The sequence below is a fragment of the Astyanax mexicanus genome, chromosome 25 (assembly GCF_023375975.1).
Source record: "Astyanax mexicanus isolate ESR-SI-001 chromosome 25, AstMex3_surface, whole genome shotgun sequence".
Taxonomy (NCBI): domain Eukaryota; kingdom Metazoa; phylum Chordata; class Actinopteri; order Characiformes; family Acestrorhamphidae; genus Astyanax; species Astyanax mexicanus.
This window is the reverse complement of record NC_064432.1, coordinates 18,168,201-18,176,532: the sequence shown is the minus strand read 5'-3', so window position 1 is coordinate 18,176,532 and position 8,332 is coordinate 18,168,201. Positions and strand designations below refer to the sequence as shown.

Genomic DNA, 8,332 nt, shown 5'->3' with positions numbered 1-8,332 from the left:
GAATCTACAGTGAATTATTTAGTAAGTAGTATTTTTTTTAAATTACTTTCTTTAATTACTCACTGTCTACCATGCATTCTTTAGTACTTACTTTGGATTACTTGTGTCTTCTGTGAGTTCTTGTACTGTTGAAATATATACTTCCAGTTACTCCGCAGTAATAAACTACCGGTACTTTGATTTTCTTAAACTACTATGAATTACTGAGTACATACTATAATTATTCCTGAAGTATTGTGTATTATTTAGTTATTACTTAGGGTTATTTAGTATGTACTTCAAATACAGCATTTACGATAAGTTATGCAGTGTCTAAACTATTCACTAACTACAATTAATTATTCAGTGTCTATTAAAAATACTATTTTAGTAAGTTCTACAACATATTTGGTAACTACTGTAAATCATTTAGTATCTTCTTTGAAATACTTAATTTCTATTTGCAATTATTCAGTATGCACTAGAAATGATTCGTAATGACTTTGAATTACTCAGTGTGTATGATGTATTATTCAGTATCAATTGAATTTACTCATTTATTAATCATTCCGCAGTAACTAGTAAGTACAGTCATTTTATTTGGAACATTTCTCCCAAATTCCAAATAAAAATATTGTAATTTAGATTTAAATAATGCAAAGAAAACAAGTTTATATTTATCACGTTTTAGACGGCCAGAAATTAATATTTGGTGGAGCAACCCTGGTTTTTAATCACAGTTTTCATGCATCTTGGCATGTTCTCCTCCACCAGACTTACACACTGCTTTTGGATAACTGTATGCCACTCCTGGTGCAAAAATTCAAGCAGTTGATTATATTCCAGATTATATTCCTCTTGATTATAATCCAGAGGTTTTCAATTTGGTAAAAGTCCATAGGGCTCCAATGAAGTTACTCCATTAACTCTAGTACTGTTGGTACCAGTTGTACTGTATCATATTTTTCTGAAAGTATTTACTAATGGTTCTTATGCTGTACGTAAAACTGAAATCTTGTTAGTGCTGAGTAACAGTTAAAACGCCCATGGTGTGGCTAATCGTTTTTTTTTTCAGGTCAATGAAAAGTTGAATTAAAAGGAGAGGTTAGAGGGCGTGGGCCCTCGTGTCAGGTTTTGACGGAACGTGTTGTGATTGACATATCAGCCCCTTATTCATGTTTGCAGTGTAGGAGGAGAGTCCAGGTGTGGTGGTTGCTTTGCTCTGCCTAGGAAATTACTCATTAATGAAAGAAATAAAAGGACAGATTTAAACACAGCATTAGATTAGGCGGTGTAGTGCTGAGACAGTGGTTTTAGGCACTCTTGGAGTCTCTGCAGAGTTGTCTCACACACTTACTCATCTTCAGAAGTGCTTGAAATCAGCACATAATGAGTGGAGTCAGATGTGTTTGCGTAGACTAGTGACTCTGCTGGATGTGAACTGGGAACCAGTGTGCTTAAAATAATTACTTCAGCACATTTCAATCTTCTGAATGTGCTGTAGTGTTGCTGTAGCTACAGTATGTTACTGTTGTTTTGATGCCGTTCCTAGTACATAAAATCCTATCCTATCCTACTAGTAGTAGAAGCCGATGAGCAAGTTTAGAAAGTGGCACAGTTCAGTAGTTTAGCTTTTGGCTATGTTGTCATTTATAACACACAGCATAGCTTCTGCTCTGTTAACATTTCCACTGCCACTGCTGCCACACTGTTAGTTAGCACTGCTCATTCTTGAAAAAGCACAGCTGAACTTATCCTGTGCAACAGAGGAAACTCTTGGTCTTTCTTTTCTGGGGCGGTCCTAATGAGTGCCAGTTTCATCATAATGTTTTTGATGGTCTTTGCGACTGCACTTGAGAACACTTTCAAAGTTCTTGAAAGAAATTTTGACAGACCTACATTTCTTAAAGTTTTTTTTTTAATTACTTGGTTGAGTAGTTCTTGCCATAATATGGATTAGAACATTACTCAAATAGCTCTATTCACTGTATACCTGTAACTCTACCTCTTCACAACACATTAAGAGGCAAGAAATTCAAGTAATTAACTCTTGACGAGGCACAGCTGTGAACTGAAAGCCTGAATTCCATGTGACTGCCTCATAAAGCTGACTAAGATGTGTAAAACTGATCATCTAAGCAAGAAGCTAAAATATAAAACATTTTCTGGTTTTATTTAAAACTTTTTGTTTACTAAATAACTTATAGTTTGAATGTTTGAAGTATTAATCTACAATGCAGAAAAGTTTTTAAATAATAATAAAAAAAACTTTGAATTTAAGGTGTGTCCAAATGTTTGACTGGCACTTTTGTTAAATTGCCACTAAAGACTCAAAATTTGACTTTTCTGTGTGTCAAATTTGGTCTGTTTTTTATTAGGCTTGATAGAATGTTACATTTAACCCCAGTTAAACCCAGTTAAATGAAAGAACAAACTGTAATTTATATTATTTTATTATCCCCCCATTTTCGTTTGAAATAAGATTGTATTTTTTTATATTTTCCATTCAACATAAAATAGAATTATTTAAATGCACTTTTTGTTTAATACAACAAACAACTACTACTATATGTCTTTTTGTCTTTTGGCCAACCACAACTTTTGCACTTTGACCTTTTGAAATTTGAAGTTTAGTCCCTGCGGTTATAATGAAATTTTTGCAGTATTCAAGTTGTTCTAAGCTTTTGTCCTTAATGCAATTTTCCCTTTTACATTACTTTAACTTTTATACATTAATTAGTTTTTAAACAAAGTTATTTTACACTTTTACTTAAGTAAAAATCTACAGAAGTATTTTTAAACTCTATAAATCTATATTTCTACCTGAGTAATGAACGTGAAAACTTTTGACACCTTTGCACAAGACCAGGTCAAAAGAGCTGGGCTCCTCCCTCTTAGCTCCTCCCACGTGCAAGATGCAGATCAGGAGAGGGTTTTCCTCGTCTTTAAACTGGAAAATCTCGCTTTCGTTAGAACACTATGGCTCTGCTGTAGGATGTGAACAGGCATGTCTGCTGCAGATATACTGTACAGCGGTGATGGGTTTATTATTTGTTTGCGTGGGACTGCAGTGTTTCTTTTTTACAGTTCTACAGTTCTATCTCTGACTTTGGATTTGTATTATTATTGTTCAGACTTAAATATTAAGGTGCCTCATGACTGGAACAGTTCTGTGGATATCTGGTTTACAGTACAGTGATCTACACCTGGCTGGTGAGTTGAATCAGGCTGGTAAGAGAAAAGGAAATTACTCATCTGTGCAGGACGTCAGTTAAATTTAGAGGAAAATCAGAGAGAAGAGGGAAATACAGAGTCAGTACAAAACAATTCTGGACAAGATTAGTACTGAGTCACAGCAGAGCTGGTAGTGGTAATGCTGAACACGCAGCAAATCTGCCTCCGCCAGTCTAGACCAAATTCCAGTGAAAGCAGGTTATGACTCAAGACCCTCCTGAGTACTAATGTAGTCAAAGAGAGAGAAGGAGTGAGTGAGTGTGTCTGAGAGAGAGAGAGAGAGAGAGAGAAAGAGAGAGAAAGAGAAAGAAAGAAATACACTCCCTCAGTCAGTTACTCATTCATTTACTCACTTCTACACTTTCCTTCACCAGCCTGGAGCTCCTCATCCACCCTGCACATGGATTTAGAGCCAGCAGAGGAAACTAGAAGTGGACCAAAACCCTGTAAGTAAAACCTACTCAAGCTCATCAGCCAGTGTGATTTACAATGTTTAATCAAGATTAAATCAACTTCAAATTATTTTAAACTGTATACAAATATTATTATTTTTTGTTTTTGAATGGGAACTGAAATTGGAATATATATATATATATATATATATATATATATATATATATATATATATATATATATATATATATATATATATATATATATTTTTTTTTTTTTTTTTTTTTTTTTACTTTTTCTGGCCTAATTATTTGTTTAAAAAAAAAAAAAAAAACGTTTCCTCTACCGGAAACAAACTCGCTATCCAATAAAAAAAATGTATCTCCAAAAAAAAATAAACAACTTTATATAAGAGAGATAAAACCTTGAATTAAATTCAATATGAAGAACGTTTATTTCAGGTCATTCTGGGGATGTTTGATTGGTCTCAGTGTAACTGAGAGTTTGTGTGTTCAAACTGTAGTAAACTAAAAATCAACAAAAATGGAGATACTTTTTTTATTGGACAGCGACAATATACAAAGTTTTAGCTAAGTTTAACTACACTCAACTACATGTTCGAAACTTTTATTCATGATCAAATCAACATCATATCAAGGTTGAATCAACACTGAATTATTGTAAATAAAAGCTAAACAAAATATAAAAGGAGAATCTAGTTTTTAAAAAGGGAACTAGAAAACATTTTTATTCTTAAGGATTTTTCTTTTATTTTTTTTCTTTTATTTTTCAGAAAATTTCATGAACGAAGAAACTCACATTTTATTGTTATGCTGAGTCTAAATATGTGAAGAATTATTCTTCTGGAAACAAGCTGAAATATACAGCGATGATAGAAAAGTTTAAGTAAAGCCACTACATGTTTAATCATGTATTTATGGTTGAATCAAAATCATGTAAAGGTTGAATCAATGTTGAATTATTGTCAATTATATGCTAATAAAAAACTAAGAAGAAAACTAGAATTTTTTTATTAATATGAATGTTTAAATTTTTACCAATATAAGAAAAAATACACATTTTATTGATATAAATGTAAATATGTGAATACTTACTCTACTGGAAACAACTAAATATACAGAATGGATGAGAAGTTTAAGTAAACTCACAACTGTTTCTACATTAAATTAAGATCAAATCAACATTAAATTGTGATTTAAAAAAAAGATGAATCAGTGTTGATACTGTAATGAAGATTGTAAAAAGAGTTTTTCACTTTCCCGTCATTTCTTTCTACATTGTAATATGTTAAAAAGTAGTTTTTTTCAAAGACTTAATCATTGTAAAGACGTTGGTTCTAATTAAAACAGGGAACATTTACTTTCTGATCGAAATTTCATACATTGCTAATAGAATCATAACAATAATCATATATTTTTTAAGACAAATGCATTATATAAAAATTGTAAAAAGAGTGTTGGTTTATGAGTATTAGTATGTTATTTAATTTTTTTTCAGTATTAAAACTACAACTGACATTATTTCAGCCACATTTCAATGTTAAAGTTTGGCCATGTGTCAGCTGGGTACACACTTCTACATTTATTCTGATCCACCAGCATTTCCTTCCAGCATGTCGCCGTCCCGCCTCTTACTCAGCCAAGCCGCCTCAGAGAACACAGAACATCTGCTTTTATTAGATGTGGGACCCATATTGACATCCACAGGGAACAGGAGAACATGGGCTTGGAATGACGAGATGGCAAGATGTTGGCATAGCTGTTTGCCTTCACCCTGCTATGCCTCCATATTGCCATTTTTACACTTCCATTCTCAGCAGATCACCTACAGAAAACCACCAGAGTCTTCAGCCAGGCTGGAACCTTCATAGTAGGACCACCAATGAGGTTATGAGGTAAATTTTAACACAAGTTTTGTTTACAATTGTGTTTAAATTAAATTGTGTGAAGGTTTTATTTTCTTGTTGATGTAGCTTCTTTAGGAATATTCACATATTTAATGTTTACTTAAAACTTATTCTGTTCTAATGCATATAAATATATTGTATGTAGTTTAAACATCCTCTCTTGCGCTTTAAGTGAACCAGTGTTGAAATAGTTTAGAATTGTTTAATTTTGCGCTTTTACTGTAAATAAATTGGTAATTTCACAGGTTATTGTATAAAAAGCTAAATAAAGTGTTTAAAATTAAAATCAGAAGATGTATTGTTAAAAGGTTTCTAAAAGGGTTCATCAGTCTCATAGTAAAGTAGTTTATAAACTATGTAATTTTGTATTTATACTGTAAATATACTGGTACTTTTACTAGTTAAATTATTTTGCAGGATATCAGAATGAGGATTGCAATTCGAAAGTTAATCATGTGTAATTCACTACAAATATTCTTTACTTCACTGGTAATTTTTTTTACTTAATACATTTAATAAAAGTAAAAAAAAAAAACCTTAATATCAAACTAAATATTATTATATAATATATTGTATATTATTAGTGCTTACTAAAAGTTACTTACTGTAAATAGTTTTTTAATTCTGTCATTTTGTACTTTTATTGTGAATATACTTGAACTTTTAACTGGTGTAATTATTTTACTAAATAGCTTAAATAAAAGCTTTAAAAACTAAAATAAAGTGCTAAAATATATCAAAATACATACTGTTAAAAGGTTTTTGAAAGGACTTAAATTCCTCTGTTACTCACAGTGTATTAATTAGTTTATTAACTATGTATTTTTGTATTCATGCTATAAATATACAGTATTTTTTTATTAGTGAAATAATTATTTTCACACAATACCTATATAACTAGTGAATTAATAGAAAAGAAATCCTGGACAGTAAAAGCAAAATACAAATTGTTAAAGAGTTTCTAAAAGGACTGTAAATGTAATTCAATTTTAAGAATTGTAATGCTTCAGTGTAAGTGAGTGTAAGGTTTTCCAGTACATTACAATAGCTATATATTTAAGCTAGTAGTCAGTATGTGTTGTTGGTCAGTAATTTTATGGATATGTTGGTTACATTCTCTGTGAACTCTAGACACTGCATGGATTTGACTGGTTCTAACAGCAGCTCACCAGATTTACTTTAATAAAGGTCTGCTTACATAAACTAGCTTTTAGATGGGAAATTAAACTGGAAAAAAACGTTTTTATAATTACAAAATATAAAAGGCTTAATATATTTTTTAAATATTGTTGATTTTTTCCAAATATAGGACAAGGTGGCACATTGTACCCTATGTGAGAACCTAATAAAATCACACTTAAATTATGTATGGAACTTTTAATGTTTAATAATGTTTTCCCTGTTTCAAAAAGTGGTAATACTGAAGCATTAGCAATAAACTCTAATACTAAGACTTATATTAACATTTTGGAAATTTGTTTCCACCCAAACAAGATAATTTTTCTTCTTAATTTTTAACTGAATAAATATGTTTGACACATTTTTAATGTCTAAAAATGTAGAAATAATTGATTGAATGTAACACAGCATTGTTAACATTGTTATTCAAGTACATTTGTTTAGAAGGACGAACCTTATGTACAGGACAGTTTGGTATGTGAATGTTTTTGTTACATTTGTAACATTTGTGTGTACAATCTTGTACTTAAAGAGATTGTTCTGTTTTTCCGTTTTTCCAAGCTTGTCCAAAAATGCATGTGTAAAGCATGTCCTTATGCTTTCTGACTTTCTGACTGAGTAGTAGAATTGTGGGCAGTAGTGCATGTAATCCTGCTTTAATTGCGCACAAAAATCGTAAAACAACATGCACTAATGTTCTATATGTTGTATAAATAATAATAAATAATAATAAATAAAAATAATAAAAAATCTAATGTAAAGGCTTCTCATGAGAGTAGAGGATGTTACTCTGTGAATAATTGTGTGTTAGTAAATCACAGACAAAGGCCTCCATCCCCAGAAGCTTTAGACATGTGGGCATGGATCTGAAGGATTGTAAGTTTAAACCTCTGGTTCAAATCTCCCAGTCCTCAGTATTCACAGGTAAAGTTCACTTAAAAAAAAAACACATTAAATGCTGATGGTTTGTTGTGCCACAGATGGGCTACATGCAGAGCTTAAATTCTGTTCTTTTGTGCTGCTGTGGAATGACTATAGAGGATAATCTTAACCCTTTAACTCCTTTACAGGCAGGGATTTGGGTCAATTGTCGGCCTGACAGTACACCCCTAAACCTTAAGGATTTCTAATTAAGCATTACATAAAAAGCTGTATCTGTAATAGAAAATATAAATAAATAATTTAAAAAATCTTAAAATTGGCTCTTTCCTGAGCTTTATTTTAAAATCAATATTTTTATGTCTATATTTTCAAACCTGCAGAATTTGGGCTGATTCTTGTTACTGATCTGTAATTATTAAGTGGAGTAAAGAGAAAACAGGCAGCTTTTCCAAGTGTCCTGTAGGAGATTCCAGAATGTAAATAAGTTATTTTACTGCAGAAAAAGGGTTTTGTATCACCTACACCTGTAGCCTGTATATGGAGCAAGTCATTTTAAGGGGTTAATCTTACAGCTGGTAACACACACACACATCATGTCTAAGCCTTATCTTCCAACAACTGACACCCCTTTGTTGTACTATGATGTTTGTGCAGTTTTCCATATCTAACACAAAGCGCTTAACATATTTCAACAGGTTGGGGCAGAAAGGTGGTGGTGGTTGGGGTTTTGGGGGGGCA

General features: G+C 31.7%; 1 long non-coding RNA gene across 1 annotated transcript; it reads left to right on the top strand.

Moving 5' to 3' along the window:
• Positions 1–2,976: 2,976 nt before the first annotated feature.
• Positions 2,977–4,617, top strand: LOC111195158 (uncharacterized). Its single transcript, XR_002651495.2, has 3 exons — positions 2,977–3,192; positions 3,588–3,659; positions 4,400–4,617. It is a non-coding gene; the product is annotated as an uncharacterized LOC111195158 (long non-coding RNA).
• Positions 4,618–8,332: the final 3,715 nt, after the last annotated feature.